We start from the raw sequence: 15629 nt of genomic DNA, 5'->3' as shown, positions 1-15629 counted from the left end.
TTTATCTTTCAGGTTTATAATTTGTCTCTTTGCTTCCACTTCTCACCTCTCTCAGTCTGCCTTCACCATCCTAAGTGACCTTTTGAAGAAGTAAGTCAGAAGATCAGATCATATCTCTCCCTGCTCAAAACCTTTTAATGACTTCCATCTTGTTCTGAGTAAAATCCAAAAACTGAAGGAGCTTTTGGACCTCCAAGCCTGACACAGGGTAGCTAACTTCTGTGACCTCCTCTGCCACTCTTCTCTGAGCTTAGTGGCTGCAGGCACAAGGTCCATTTGCTGTTCCTCTGTCTCGCCAAGCACACTCTTGGCTAAGTGTCTGGACATGTGTGGTTCATGTCACTCACAACACTCCCCTCTTCCTGCATTTCCTTCTCCTGCAGACCCGAGCTCCGAGGGCTTGTCAGAAAGGCTTGCTTTGACGAGTATCCTCCTTACCCTCAAATTCCTGTCTCCCTAATCTGGTGTCATTATTTTTGTCTTTGGCAGTTATTGACCCTAAAGTAGTATGTGTTTATTTATTTAACTCCATCTGTAGGATGTGAAAGTGAAGAAGTCAGGGACAGTTGTTGTTCACTGCATTAGCAGTGACTGTCGTGTATGTGTTGAATGAATGAACATAATTGAACCTCTTTTTTTGGTATCGGGGATCGAACTCAGGACCTTGTGCTTGCCAGGCAGGTAGTAGAACCACTGAGCTAAATCCCCAGCCCCATAATTGAACCTGTTGACAAGTCATTATTTCAACTCTTTTTTCTTGTTTCATTGCATTTGAACTGTTGACCTCACCTTTCTGTTGGCTTCCATGACACTGTCTCCTGGTTCTCATTTTTCCTTCTGACATATTGTCTTCACCGTCCCTTTGCACATTCCCCAGTTTTCTTCTCTTATTGCCCCATTTTATTTATTTATTTTTTGGTACCAGGGATTAAACTCAGGACCCTGCACTTGCGAGGCAGGCAGCAGAACTACTGAGCTAAATCCCTGGCCCTATTGCCCCACTTTATATTGTGTGTCAGTTTTATTTGTGCCCTCTGCTTTCATTAACAAGTCCTTGTTGATGATCCTATCCTTACCCCAGCATCACAGACTTCCCTCTCTAGCCTCCAGATCTCTGGGAATCTGAGCAACTGAGGGAAAGAGCTGTTAGCACTGTCTTCTTGGCACCTCTACACTTTTCTTTCTCATTCTAATCTGGTTAGTGAACCACTCACTAACCCAAGCCAGAAGCTTGGTGTCCTCCTGAGCTTACCTTTCCTCACTGTTCACGTGCGGTTGTTCACTAAGTCCTTTTGATTTTCACCACTTAAATATTTCACACATACTTTGGTTTTTTTTGGTACCAGGGATCCAACTCAGGTCCTTGCGCTTGTGAGGCAGACGGCGGAACCACTGAGCTAAATCCCCAGCCCCAACACACACACTTTGGATCTTAGTTCAGGCCCCCATTGGCTTCCTCATGGACCACTGAGTCACCTGATGGTTTGCCTCTAGCCTCAGTCCCCGCCAAGCCATTCTTCACACAGCTGGGAGCAGTGCTTTTATCTTAGATCCTGCAGTTACTGCAGAGGGTTTTGTAACCTATGGCTGATTTTAGGCAGAAGAGTGGTGCTGTCTCTCAAGAGTACTGCTTACTAGTTTTCAAATAAACTAATTTTTAAGTACACTCTTCCCATTTCTTTCTGAATAAGGATAGCTATCTTGTAAGGTTACAAGTAATCTTGAAACCTTACTTGTATTACAAGTTTCTTTTTACTTTGGCGTGTTCTTTTTGTATTGTTGTTAGGAAAAGCTCTTCCTAAGACCAGGTGCCACTGACCTGTAAGAGGAACTGCAGGTCTCTATCCATAGAATATAAGGCTCCACCATCCATTTGGCCCCCAGCTGAACCTCTGGTCGACTCTGAGCTTGGTTGTGTTGTGTGCCATCCTGCTTCTTCTGCTTGGAATGTTACCAGTGTGTTCTGCCTCCCAACAGCACCTCCCATAGCTGCTCCTGAGCACTATGAATTTTTTCCAAGGCCAGCAAAGACCTTCCAGTATACCATTTTTCCATTTTCTCTTTTATTTCCTCCTCCTTTTCACTGTGTTAAAGCTGCACTCTGGTGGTTCCCTCTGCCTAGAAAGCATTTCTCCCATGCACTTCCCATGGCTGTTTTCTTACTCAGGTTGCAGATCAAAATGTGCCTCATGAGAGAACAAATCCTCCTGTCCTTCATCCTTTCTAAAAAATCACATTACCTTCTTTTGTCTTTTGCATAACACATCACTTCCTGACATTCCTATATGTTCCTATATGTCTTTAATTTTATGGCTCCTTCCACTAGAATGTAAGTTTCTGGCCAGGAGGTGTAACTCAGTGATAGAGCATTTAGCATCTGCCCCCAGCACTGCCAAAAAACCCAAAAGATTGTAAGTAGTTTAAGATTAGGAATTTTGCTCATCACTGTTTGTGCCTAGTACCTAGTCCTTGGAGAATATTTGTTGACTGATTTGATGACTTTGAGTACCTCTATTCTTTCTCAGCACTTATAGATTACAGTGCAAAGTCTTTGTTAGGGTGGTAATGGCGAACCTTTTAGAGACTGGGTGACCAAACTGCAACCCCAAACCCACTTATTTATTATAAAGTGCCAACACTGCAGTTAAACCTGAATACTGAGGTTTTAGTTCAGAAAAAAAAAACAGTCATTATCCGATGCTCAGCTGCTAGGCAACTTGGCTCATGTGCCAACAGCTCTGCTTGCATTTGTGCCATAGGTTTGCCACCAATGTCTTAGAGTTTGCAACCTCTTATGGTGGGCCGACAGGCAGGTGTTCGTAATAGAATGGGAGAGGGGGGCAGCCCAGAGTGGACTTCCTGAAGGAAACTTGTTAGTTGATGGGGGAGCAAGCACATTGTGGTCTCTCTCTTGCCAGTTGGTTGTTGCCAGGCTGACATGATAATAGTGACAGGTAACATTAACAGGGGGATTGTGCTGAGTGCTTTACTTCTTAATTTCATTTAATACATAAACACTATAGGGAAGACATCAATACATTATCACTATTTTGTAAGCAGGGAAACTGATGTACACAGGGAGGTTAAGGAACATGTAACTTAGCAAATGTCAGGTTTGTTTGTTTGTTTGTTTGTGATGCTGAGGATCAAACCCAGGGCTCATGCACACTAGGCAAGCACTCTACCACTGAGCCACATCCTCAAAACTCAGAACTGTTTTTCTAATCCAGGGAGTCTGTCCTTAAAGTAGGGCTTTTTTCATGGTACTGCTTCCTGGTATCCCCAATCCTTATGGGGTTTTTTTTTGGGGGGGGTTGTTTTATTTTGTCTTAAGAGTGGTCAGAAATCTGGAGGTGTTTTGTTTTGTTTTGTTTGGTTTGGTTTGGTTTGGTACCAGGGATCGAACTCAGGATCTTGCGATTTTGAGGCAGGTGGCAGAATCACTGAGCTAAATTTCTGGCCCCAGAAACCTGGAGTTTTATGCTATCTTTTCTTTTTTTTTTTTTTCGGTACCAGGGATCGAACTCAGGTCCTTGTGCTTGCAAGGCAGGCAGCGGAACCACTGAGCTAAATCCCTGGCCCTGCTATCTTTTGATTTTACAGTGTTGGCATTCGATTCACATTTAAGAAATGTCCAAACAACTACTGCCCACTAGGCAAAATATGTCTGAATGTCCTGTGCAGCCTGAAGGCTTCAGTATTGCTGCTTTGGTTTATGTGGGTTTTCTCTGACCAGACCTGGAGCTTCGTTTGGCCATGCCTTAGGATCTTGGCACTTCAGAGCTGGATGCGTGGTTGCATGGACAGATGCAGCAGTTGTTTGCTTCTTTGCCTCTCTTGCTTGCTCCACAGTGAGTCAAAGTACTGCCTTCTGTAGCACATTGCTATTATAAAATGCTTTCATTACTTTATTTGATTTTTTATTGTTTTTTTGGTAGCAGGGATCAAACTCAGGTACTTGTGCTTTCGAGGCAGGCAAAGGAACCACTGAGCTAAATCCCTAGTCCAATCATTATTTGATTTTGGGGGGTGGGTACCAGGGATTGAACTCGGGTCCTTGTGCTTGCACAGCAGGTGGCGATATTTGAATTTTTTTTTTTTTTTGGTACCAGGGATCAATATTTGATTTTTTAAAAAGCTTCAGTTGGTATTGGCTATTTCCATGCTGTATGTGTTCTCAGATTCATAGTGGATCGAGAGGGTAAGACACAGGATGTGAACAAGAAGTGGTTAGTATGAGGCTTGCTGCTCTTATTACTGCTGATGAATCACTGCTGCTGTTGCCTCACAGACTTCATGCCCAGCTCCCGTGTGAGAAGGGGCATGTTTGTTAACACTGTGTTTGTTTTAAACTCATAAGAGAGTGAGTACACTGCCCATGTATTGTATACAATTAGGGGAAAATATAATAAATACTGAGGTTTTGGGGTTTTAGATCTGGACTCTTGTGTATATACTTGATTTCCAGTGACTGGCTTGCTTCCCATTTTTATATGTTTTTCTCAAATGAATAATAATCTGTAGGGACTTTTATACTTTTAAAATTCAATGTAAAAATAATTTTTAGCCAGCGTAGTGGCACATGCCTATTATCCCAGCACTCTAGAGGCTGAGGCAGGAGGATTGCCACAAATTGGAGGCCAGCCTGGGCTCCATTGTGAGTTCAAGGCCAGCCTAGATTGCTTAGCGAGACCCTGTTTCAAAAAACAAAACAAATAAAACTAATTTTTATAAATTGGTATATGATTACAAACACAAAAATTGTATGCCTAATTCTCCATTTTCCCTAAAAAACAAAATAAAACAAAAAACCCAGCTTCTTGTCCCTCCACCCTTTTTTTATTTAAACAATTTTATTCCCTTTCCATCCATTGAAAATGAGAATGGGTACTTAATGAAAACATTTAACATTTGTGAAGAACAACATGAAAAAAGTTGAATGTCATCGTGCTTACAGAAGATTCCTTTGGAAACTTTATGAATCACGTTTATTTTTAGTAACTTAATGAGACCTGTCTCAAAATAAAAAATTTAAAAAGGGCAGGGGATATAGGTTAGTGTGAAGGCTCTGGGTTTAATCCCCTGGAGAGACAGAAGGAGGGGGGGGCGGGAGAGAGAGAGAGACTGGGAGGAGTAGGAGGTGTGGTAAAGGAACTGGGAAGGGTAACTGCAGGTGCACTTGGAACAGTCACTTCAATTCAATGTGCGTGTCATTTCATAACCCAGATACATTCAAATACAAATTTTGGCTGGATGATAGTGTGGGCTAGTACATTTGTTAGGGAGCTTAAGCAAATAATGATTAAAAATTCTGTTCCAGGACCGAGGGAGGCCTGTGGTAGGTCAGGTGAAGTACTTGATTGGGAGGCAGGAGAGGTAAGTTTGAGTTTTGCCATCAACTAGAAATATGACATTCAGTGACTCAGCTTGGCTTTCCTGGGTCCTCCTCTGTAAAATGAGCAAAGCAGCCTAGATGGTCTTCAGGGTCATAGGTATTTTAGTTTGTCTCTGGTTAGAGGAAAAATGTTCTATGAGTAGTTGGGTGTCATTACTTATGGTAAGAAACTATATGTCTAGGAAGGAAAAGTGAATAGTTGTTGATTGTTCAGCTAGTCTTTATCTGAGAGTGATTGAATATCCTGACAAATCAAATAGTCATGGAGAGTTTAGGATGAATAACTGTGATTCTGCCTTTCTCCCTTCACTTCCATCTCCAGCCCTACTGTCCAGAGACACATTTTAAAGGCTATTTCACTATTTCTGTGTTTAGCTTTTCTGTGATTATTTCCATAGGCTATATAATGTGTTTAAACTTCTGTTCCTTTATTTATCAATTTTAGACAATATTTGGATTTTTTTGATATGAAAAATAAGAATTTAACTTTTTTATACCCTCTTTTCCATCACTTATATTTGATATATTATTTCAAAGGTCATGGGTTACCTTTATAATTTTAAATTTTATTTATTTATTCATTTATTTATTGATATAGAGGTCTCACTGTGATGCCTCAAAGCTACAGTTGTCCTATCCAGCCCCCCAAATATCTGGGATTACAGGTGCACACTTTTGTTTATTTATTCACTTTTGGCAGTGCTGGGGATTAAACCCAGGGATCTGTGCATGCTAGGCAGACACTGTACCACTGAGCTACATGCTCAGCCCAGCTTTCAGAATGAAGGTTGTAGGGTTTCTTAGCTTGTTGTTTTGGAAAATGGGTTTATAAATGCCTCTATACTTTCCTCTTTCTGTATTCCACCTTCCAACAGCTCTACTTTATCACTTCTTTGCTTGTTTCCTTCCTTCCTTTTTTTTTTTTTAAGACATGGTCTCACTATGTTGCCCAGACTGGCCACAAACTCCTGGGCTCAAGTGATCCTTCTACCTCCTGAAGATTTGGGACTATAGGTGCCTGGCTGTACTTTTTATATTATAAGGCTAATAGGTTAATATTTTTATTCTTCCCTCTAACTACCACCAGGAACTGTCTGCTTATCTCTGTTTGATTGCTATTTTTTACTGTATAGCTTCTCTGTGCCTGCCATTCAGTTTTGTTTTTTTTTTTTGGTACCTGGGATCGAACTTGGGTCATTGTGCTTGTGCAGCAGGTGGCGAAACCACTGAGCTAAATCCCCGGCCCTGCCATTCAGTTTTTAATGACCTTTAAGAGCCAAAGAAATGGATGTGTGCTTAAAGACTTAGCTTAGTAAACTATTTGTTCATTCATTTATTTAATAGTTATTGAATACCAGAATTACTGTTAACAGTGTTATTCATAATAGTGAAAAATTTGAAATGACCTCAGTGATTGACTTTAGAGGATTAGAAAACTAAGTCCTTTACAGTTTTACAGGGAATGCTTTAAGCATTTTTTAAATGATGTGAAAAATGTTAATATTATAAATTTTACTGTATTAAATAAAAATACTTATAAAATTGTACAATATCAGCTGATATTTGTTTAAAACAACATTATGAACTATATAAGAAACTGGCAAGCAACTACTGGAACTATCTACATCAAATTGTTAACTTGGCGATGGCTTTCTCAGGTGATGGTGATTTGAATTTTTTTTTGTTTTCTCACATCTGTATTTTTTAATTACCTAAAAAGATGTGTCGCTTCTATAAGCATATTTTTTAATGTAAAGATACAAACATGCCAGTCATAGTTCTTATTGGAATACTCATGTTGAAATAAGGTAGGAGTCCCTGGTAAGAATTCAGTTTGGCTGAGCGTGGTAACTCACACCTATAAACCCAGCTCTAGAAGGCTGAGGCAAGACCTTGAGGCCAGCCTGATCTATATAGTGAGACTTTGTCTCAAAAAGAAAAAATAAATGAGAGAAAAACTAAGTGGCAGAGATTCATACATCTGTGACATTGGTACTTTTACACTTTCATAATTTTACACAGAAGCAAGTCCTTTTCAGTTATGTCATGTCCTGCAGAAGCTAGGAAACAACTTTCACTGCAGGTCAGTGTGCAGTGACAGAGCCAGCAGAATTGAGGCCTGCCACAGAAGCAGCCAGGCAACAATGCTGTGTTTCACAGTGCAGGGTCTGAATAAAAGTGTCCTTTGTGTTGATCTCAGACTGAGAGGCGGGACTTATGGCAATTTATGTTATTTTTCCTTAATGGAAATTGAGGCAGTCTCTAATCTGCTATCACATGACAGCTACTTATTTGATTTTTGGTAATTTGGGAGCAGCTGTGGGCAAACAATTATTCTGCAAAAAGAGCCAGGCCAGCTGCATTCTGACCCCATCACAAGTGCCTGGGCATACCCAGTTTGCCAGCCACCATGTTTCTAAATCAGGTATAGTTTCAGCAACTCACCTGCTTTTTATTGATATTTGTAGCTGCTAATAAGCACATAAATGTTTGCAAATGCATTTTTCTAATCCTTTTTTATTATTGTCACCAACATTTATTAGGTACCTACTCCATTCAAAGCACTGTGCCAGAACCTGGGTTGTAAACTGTAACGTGGTGTTCAATGTGGATAGACTGCTTTCCTCTTTGACAGGTGGGTCAGCATTAGCTTTATTTTTAGCAGACTGAGTTTGAGTGTAAAGAAAGCATGTGGTGTGGAGGCAGCCGAGAACTGTGTTCCTTTGAACCTAGACTCACCCTGTCTGTGCTGTCTGGGTGTTCATTGATGCTTCTTTGCCATGCCATGTTCTTCCTTCTGAAGCCTGAAGACTCTCTTCCCCTTCATGATCCTGCCCCACATCCTGGTAGTCTTGACTTCACAGTGTTCTCTTAGCCCATGGGAGTTCTCAATAGAATAGGATTTGTTCTTTTAATTGACAAAGCCTACTTACCTAACTTTTTGGGTTTCTTGAGATAGAATCTCACTCTGTAGTTCAGGCTGGCCTTGAAGTCACTATGGAGCCCAGGTTGGCCTCCAACTCACAGTGATCCTCCTGCCTCAGCTTCCCAAGTGCTAGGATTATAGGCATGTGCCACCATGCCAAATGAAACTTGTCTAAGGTGACAGTAAGTGGAAGAGCAGGGGTTCAAATCCTATATTGTGGCTTCACAGTCTACAGCAGTGAGGATCAATGTTGAAGCAGATAATGGAGCAGAGCACAGGGGAAACTTCCCCAGACCCTTGTACACATTGGGTCCCGTGTACAGTAAGAAAAATGCTTAAAACTTAGGGATAAAATTTTGCTGGTATCTCCTACTTCTCTTTTTATGTGTACCCTCTTCCTACTTCTAGGTGTCCCATTTCTCTCTTTGTGAAGCATTTTATAATCTTTTAATGATTTGTTAAACCCAAGATTTTGTGCTGAACTTCATCAGTGTGTGAACACAAAAACCCTAATGATGGCCTTATAAAAATGGCCCCAGAATCACTTCTTTATTGGGGTCATACGAAGCCCAGACTGCTGCTCAGCCGTGCTCTATGAGTAATTTCTAACGAGAGTACATAGTTTCTTTCCTTCAATCTGAGCCCAGGAAACCACATGAGGTATTTTCAGAGGTTAACTCTAGGAATTGGTCACACAGGTGTTAGAAGGCTGAAAGAAGAAAAAGTGGGCACTGAGCTAATCCAAACAGGAAGCTGCTAACCCCCACAGGCTGGGAGAACAGAAGAGTGGAATCTAGGAGTTCAAGAGTGGCTGTATGCAGCTGGCAGGCTGACTGGAGAGGGATGCCCTGAAGCTGGGGCTGAACTGCTGGGGCAGAAGCCAGGGCGCAGCTGGAATAGGAAGAGCAGCTCTTCTCTGGTACTGGAGTAACGCTGATAGGAATGAAAGCAGCAAGGGAATACCCTCTCCCCTCTTGAGTTCTTCCCATACAAAACCTTTGGAGGAATCTGACAAGCAAGTCTGGAAAATGTGGTTGGCTGACCGAGGCTGGAGCGGAGTGTAGAGCAGCTCTCAGCACCCCTCATTGTGTATCTGTGGATTTAACCAAAATATTAAAAAATATTCAGAAAAAAACTGCTTCTGTACTGAATGTGGTATAGATGTTTTTCTTGTCATTTTCTAAAGAAATAAAGTTTAACAACTAACTTAGATAGCATTTACATGTGTAAGGTGTTATAAGTTATCTTTATGGTTTCAAGTATGGAAAGGTAAGCATAGATAGGTTCTGTGCAAATATTGTACCATTTTATATTATATACGTGAGAAATTTTTTCCCCCCTATATTGTGCCATTTTAAATAAGGGATTTGTGCATCCTTGAATTTTGGTATCCACGAGGGTCTTGGAGCCAATTTAGAAATGAGAGATAAGAAGTAAATATCTTGTACAACCTTATAGGGAAGTTACAGAAACTGTAATTGCCTGCACCTAGCTTTAGTAATTAAAATATGAACCAAATTACACCCAAGCATGTATTAAAGGATGAATTGTGACAGATACTATTCAGAGAGACTTCATGTACCCAAGTCCTGCTTTCATTGAGCTTATGATATTCATGAAATCATGAGTAGATATCTACCCATCTTTAAGTCATCGTGAAGTTATATGCTAAAGCTGGTTATATATTATATAAAGGCGTCATTATTAACCAGACTTTTGGGTTATTATAAATATTAATGACTGTTTACAAATTTAATCAATATATTGAGATGAAAAATATTGTGTGATTATAGCCATATCAATTTCTCTGAGCCTGGCATGGTGGTGCATACCTGTAATCCCTACACTTTGGGTGCCTGAGGGAGGAGGATAGGAAGTTTAAGACCACCCTGGGCAAATTAGCAAGTCTCTGTCAAAATAAAAAATAAAAAGGGCTGAGGATGTAGGTCAGTACAAAGATTCTGGGTTCGTTATTATCAAAGCAATAATACCCCTGGAACTCCAAAATATCTATATCATTTTTCTTAATTTATCAAACTTGGACCTTATTAACTTTTCTTCTGTGAAATATAAGGATTACTATTTTATAATATTCCTTCATTTCTCCATCTGTTTTATTGCTTGTTTTTTGAAGCAAAATCTGGCTGTATAGCCTAGGCCAGCCTTGAATTTACTATGTACCTCTATAGGCTTAGCCTTGAACTCACAATCCAGCCTCCGTCTCCCTTGTGTGGAGATTATAGGTGCCACTGCCCTGAGCTTTCCCCCTCTGTTTTTGATAGCTACGTTGTAATATTAAATTCTTCCTTTTCATAGGGGTATTTTCTGTTGCCTCCCCCCATTATCAGGAAAAGTACATACTGCTCCTTCCCCTCCTACTTCCCGATTTCTGTCAGGCTTATCTTTGCTTTTACATTGTCAGATCTTTTACATTCTGCCTGTCTCCCTCCCTCCCTTCCTTCTTTCCTTCCCTCTTTCCTTCCTTCCACCTAGTCATATGAAATGACAATTTTTTCCCTACAAATCACATATCACTCTTTATAAGAGAATGTTCATGGTCAAATGGTTTCTTTAGTCTTAAGCTCCATTTTTACTCAGAATTAAGCCACATTTTACCTTGCTTCTATTTTCACTCTGACTTTTTTGTGCAGTTATTTGTTTTTCTGCTGTGGTGCAATTTTGATCCCTTGCTGTGTCCCCCAAGAAGCAAACCCCATCGTTGACTTTAGGCTTTTTTGTTCTTTTGAGAGTAATTTCTATATATATTTGAGATTCTAGATGTGTCCAAGAATGTAAATTGGGCCTCTCTAGGTTTTCCTGTAGACACAGGCTTAGTTTGAGATTTTCTCTTAGGCAGTTCTTGCAGTTTTTCTTTTGATATGATAATGTTATTGATTGGACTAATGCTTTCTTTTACATTTAGTTATACTTTGATTAGCTTTCCTGGCCTGTTCTTTCTACTTTGATTTTTAAAATACTCTGCACTTAATCTCATCCATTTTGTGTAGATTAGATTAAATTTGACTCCCTTGGACAATTCCTCTGAATTCCAGTAGCTCTCCAGGTATTATTGACCCTGAGTACCAGGTGCTCTGAGGAGTCCTTTTCTGTGCTCTTTTCCACTGTCTTTCGTCCACTGTAATTGATTCGGAAGGGCAAAAGTAGAAACTCCTCTGTACCAGATTGCACCCCAGGTGATGGCAGATCAGGCTGAGAAAGAGATTTTCATAACGTTGTTACTGTGATATTATTTGAGGGAATGATTTTTTGAGAAAATGAAGTGTTGACTAATTTGTTGAACACCCCTAGCACGGGCAGGCTAGAAAGGTAAGTAAGGCTTTTTATTCGGATCATTGCGCAGGTACTGTCATCTTCTCAGTAATTCAGAAGTATCCCTGTCAGCTCCACCTAGGCCCCCAGCCCCCACAGTCCTGGGCAGTGCTGGGCATGGAACCCATTCATGCTAGTCAAACACTGAGATATTCCCTAGCTGTGGGCCTGTGTTTTGTGCACTGTCAAGAAATTATGGTAGAGGCATTGGTTTCCTAGTTTCTTTATGTCTAAAAGAAATGTATTTCACTTGCTGGAGTTAATACAATATAGGGCTTTGTAGTAAAAATGTCTTGCACATAATTAAGGAAACCATATCCTCAGAGATGGATGTCTAATTTAAAGATGAAACTGAGGCTCAGTGCCTGGGAGACTAGTCTGATAATGAATCAGAAAGAATGGAATCACAAAGTCACATGGATTCTGACATCATTATAATTAATGTGCCGGGCACTGTGTTCCTGACTTTATCTGGATCATTTCATTTAATCCTCACATCATCCTTTTGAGGATAGATAATGTCATTTTTTTTTCATTTAAAAAATGATAGAATTGAGGCTTTGAGGTTATTAACTAACTTGCGCAGGGGTTCTGGAAATCTGTGCTGTTTTTAAAAATGCACATTGTCTAATATATTTTCACCTATTAGCAGTTCTCATCAGTTTTGCTAGCCAGAGAATCTGACTCCTCATGGATGAAAGCTAAAATGCCTCACTAAAATTCACTTAAGGGGAGTGGAGTGCGAGATCTCTAGCAATATGTGCATGTCACTCATATCTGGCTTTAGACAACCTGCTTAATTTATGATTTTATGAAAGCGCTGAAAGCAACATTTACAAGTGTCTCACTCTGGCTCAGAGAAGTTAGAAATACCTTTATCTTTGCTTTTTAGAATGCAGAATACAAATGGTTAGACTGGAGGGTGGGTTGGGGGAGGGAGGTGAAAAGAGATGAGGCAATAGCAAAAGTGACAGGCTTATGAGGCAGCCATTCCTATTGATTTATGCTGTGAACTCCATTCTGGAGCAAAGAACTGAAATCCATTATGCCAAGTGCACAGCGTACAAATCCCTTTGAAAAGCAGTTAGATGCCATCTAATCCCAAATCATTTAAAAACAAATTTGAAGTATCCAGAATTCTAAAATGCCCTAAGCAATTTGCCTCTTAGCCTAGAAGAATAGTGAAATGATGGGAAAATCGCGTTTTATTGGTATTTTCCTCTCGTGTATTATGTTTGTGTGACTTGGTGTGTTGAATTACTTTTAAAATAAGTAAATATCTGAGGGCTAGGCTGTATTTCTTGGGTATTCTGAAACTCACACCAAATGTAGGATTTGGAAGAAATAGGGCAGCTTATCGGGTACCTTTGTTTAAAATTTTTTTCTTAAAAATGTGCCACAATCTCAGATATTTAGAAAAGTTGCAAGAATAACACAAAAAATTCTCATATACTTTTAGATCTTCCAAATGTTAACATTTTACCTTGTTTTCTTTCCCCTTAAAAAATCTCTACTAGATACATCATCTTTTACCAAACACCTCTTTAAAAACTCCATTTGGAGAAAGGAGAGTATTAGTTTGTTTTTGTTTTTTTTTTTTAAATGAAGAAGTTTGCTACACAGAGACACTGGGCTAGGTAGATGACTTCAGGCAGGAAAGTAAGTTCATATGGTGGAGTGGAGTGGTTCCTAATCTTTTTGGATTTGTAGCACCTTATGGTTGTTTCATTTTATAAAGTGAATTTTACTTTGAAATACAGAATACTCCTTGAGCTAAATGAATAAGCCCAAAGTAAATAATTACTGGGTTAGAAGAATGAGCTGTCATATGTATAATGGTACAGGAGTGAGAAGAGACAATTAAAAGGTAGAGCAAGAGAAAGATTGGAAATTGCACAGGAATATAAAACAGGATCAAGAGTCTCAGATTAAAGCAAGAATTTGATCATCTACATGGAAATAGTTGCCCTGAAAAAGAAAGTCAGCAAGATGGGGCTTAAGGAAGCAGTTACACAGCAGCATAAAGGATTTTAGAAATCTTCAAAATGAAAAATGAGACTTTTACAATAGAGCAGAGTAAAAATAAGACCTTTGCATAAATAATTATTTTTTTTCCATATAGCTATAAAAGTCTTATTTCTGTATCTATATGGTTGCCCATTTCTTTTGGTAAATTGGATATGCAGTGCTGTCTATTATTATTATTATAGTCAAGTTTTGAATTTGTGTATGTATTTGTGAGGGTTTATGCAAGTAGAGAAATTAATGCACAAGTTAAACACTCAATTTTTCAGTATGGATCAAAATTTAAAATACACATGCCCTTTAAAGCCATGATTTTACATTCAAAAATTTATTCTTAAAACAATTATCAAGTAATACGTAAAATTTTATTTTATTTATCTATTTATTTTTGTACCAGGGATCGAACTTGGGTCCTTGCCACTTGCGCAGCAGGCGGTGAAACCACTGAGCCAAATCCCCGGCCCATACGTAAAATGTTTAATAAACATAATCAGGGCTAGTTTTATTTTTTAAGATTAGCCACTTATTTGTACAGAAGTTATACTATTGGCCTGGGGATTTAGCTCAGTGGTTTCGCCACCTGCTGCACAAGCACAAGGACCCGAGTTCGATCCCCGGTACCAAAAAAAAAAAAAAGAAGTTATACTACTGTCAGGGATTTTTTTCTTTAATTGCAAGTTGTGATGAAGTATAGGTAACAAATTTACCATCTTAACCATTTTTAGGCATATAGTTCAATAATATTAACTACATTTATATTATACATGGGATCATATTATAAAACTGAAACTTTTATCCATTAAATACTTCCTCTTTTCGCCATTCTCCTCTCCCTCAGGCAACTACTTTTCTTTCTTTAGCTATGATTTTGACTACAGTAACTACCTTATGTAAGTGGAATCATACGATATTTACTCACTGTGACTGGGTTATGTCACTGAGCAAAATATCCTCAAGGCTCATTCATGTTGTAGCATGTGTCAGAATTTCCTTTTTTAAAAACTAGTTTCAGGGCCAGGGATGTAGCTCAGTGGTGCCACGCCTGCCTGGCAAGTGCAAGGTCCTGAGTTCAATCCCCGGTTCCAAAACGAAACAAAAACTACTTTCAAATAGACTGTATTTTAGAGCAGTTTGAAGTTTATAGCAGAATTGAATGGAAGATACAGAAACTCTCATATGCCCCTACTCTCGTATATACACACTGCCTCCCCCACTGTCAACATCCTACACCAGAGTGTAGTACATTTGTTCTAATAGATGAGTCTACATTTGTACATCATTCTCACCCAAAGCCTGTAGTTCACATGAGGGTTCACACTTGATGTTACACATTCTGTATATTTGAACAAATGTGTAGTGTCACAGGTCCACCATTATAATGTACACAGTAGTTTCATTGCCCTGAAAATCCTCTGGCATCTACTCATCCCTCTTTTCCCTCCAGTTCCTGTAAATCACTGACCTTTCACTGTCTCCATAGTTTTGACTTTTCTAGGTCATACACTTGAAATCATATAGTATGTAACCTTTTCAGATTTGCTTCTTTTACCTAGTAATTCATTTAAAAGGTTCTATGTATTTTCATGGCTTTATAGGTCATTTCTTTTTAGTCCTGAGTAATATTTCATTGTCTAAATGAACAACATTTTTGCATCTGTCCACTTACTGAAAGACATCATGGTCACTTCCAAGTTTTAACAATTGCAAATAAAGATTTAAAAACATCAGTATGCACATTTTTGTATAGACTTAAAATTTTAAATTCTCTGGGTAAATACCAATGAAAGTAATTGGGGATCATATTTTAAGAGTTGAGCTTTGTAAGAAATTGCCATATTGTCTTTGAAAGTGACTGTGCAGTGAGTGTGAGAGTATCTCACGCAAACGCTGTCCCCGGCCCTGTTATTGTTGAGTTTTAACAATTCTTTGTTTGGGCCTGGGGATTTAGCTCAG

General features: G+C 39.2%; 1 protein-coding gene across 22 annotated transcripts in view; it reads left to right on the top strand.

Moving 5' to 3' along the window:
• The window catches only part of Nrf1 (nuclear respiratory factor 1), a 152714-nt gene that overhangs the window by 44447 nt on the left and 92638 nt on the right, over window positions 1–15629 (top strand). For 7 of the 22 annotated variants that reach the window (XM_004856348.4, XM_021237647.2, XM_087204544.1 and 4 more), the window contains one exon: window positions 7939–8030. The exons of 3 other annotated variants lie outside the window; for them this stretch is intronic. The gene's annotated coding sequence lies outside the window, so the exon portion shown is untranslated. Of the gene's footprint in view, window positions 1–1648; window positions 5377–5396; window positions 7821–7938; window positions 8031–15629 lie in introns of those variants that run through there. 12 more of the 22 variants (XM_087204542.1, XM_087204545.1, XM_087204549.1 and 9 more) reach the window with 8 other exon arrangements.

This window comes from Heterocephalus glaber, unplaced genomic scaffold (assembly GCF_053883595.1).
Source record: "Heterocephalus glaber isolate CG9 unplaced genomic scaffold, H.glaber_assembly_v1.0 deba00000546, whole genome shotgun sequence".
NCBI classification, from domain to species: domain Eukaryota; kingdom Metazoa; phylum Chordata; class Mammalia; order Rodentia; family Bathyergidae; genus Heterocephalus; species Heterocephalus glaber.
Note: the sequence above shows the minus strand (reverse complement) of the source record. Positions and strands in the feature narration are given on the sequence as shown.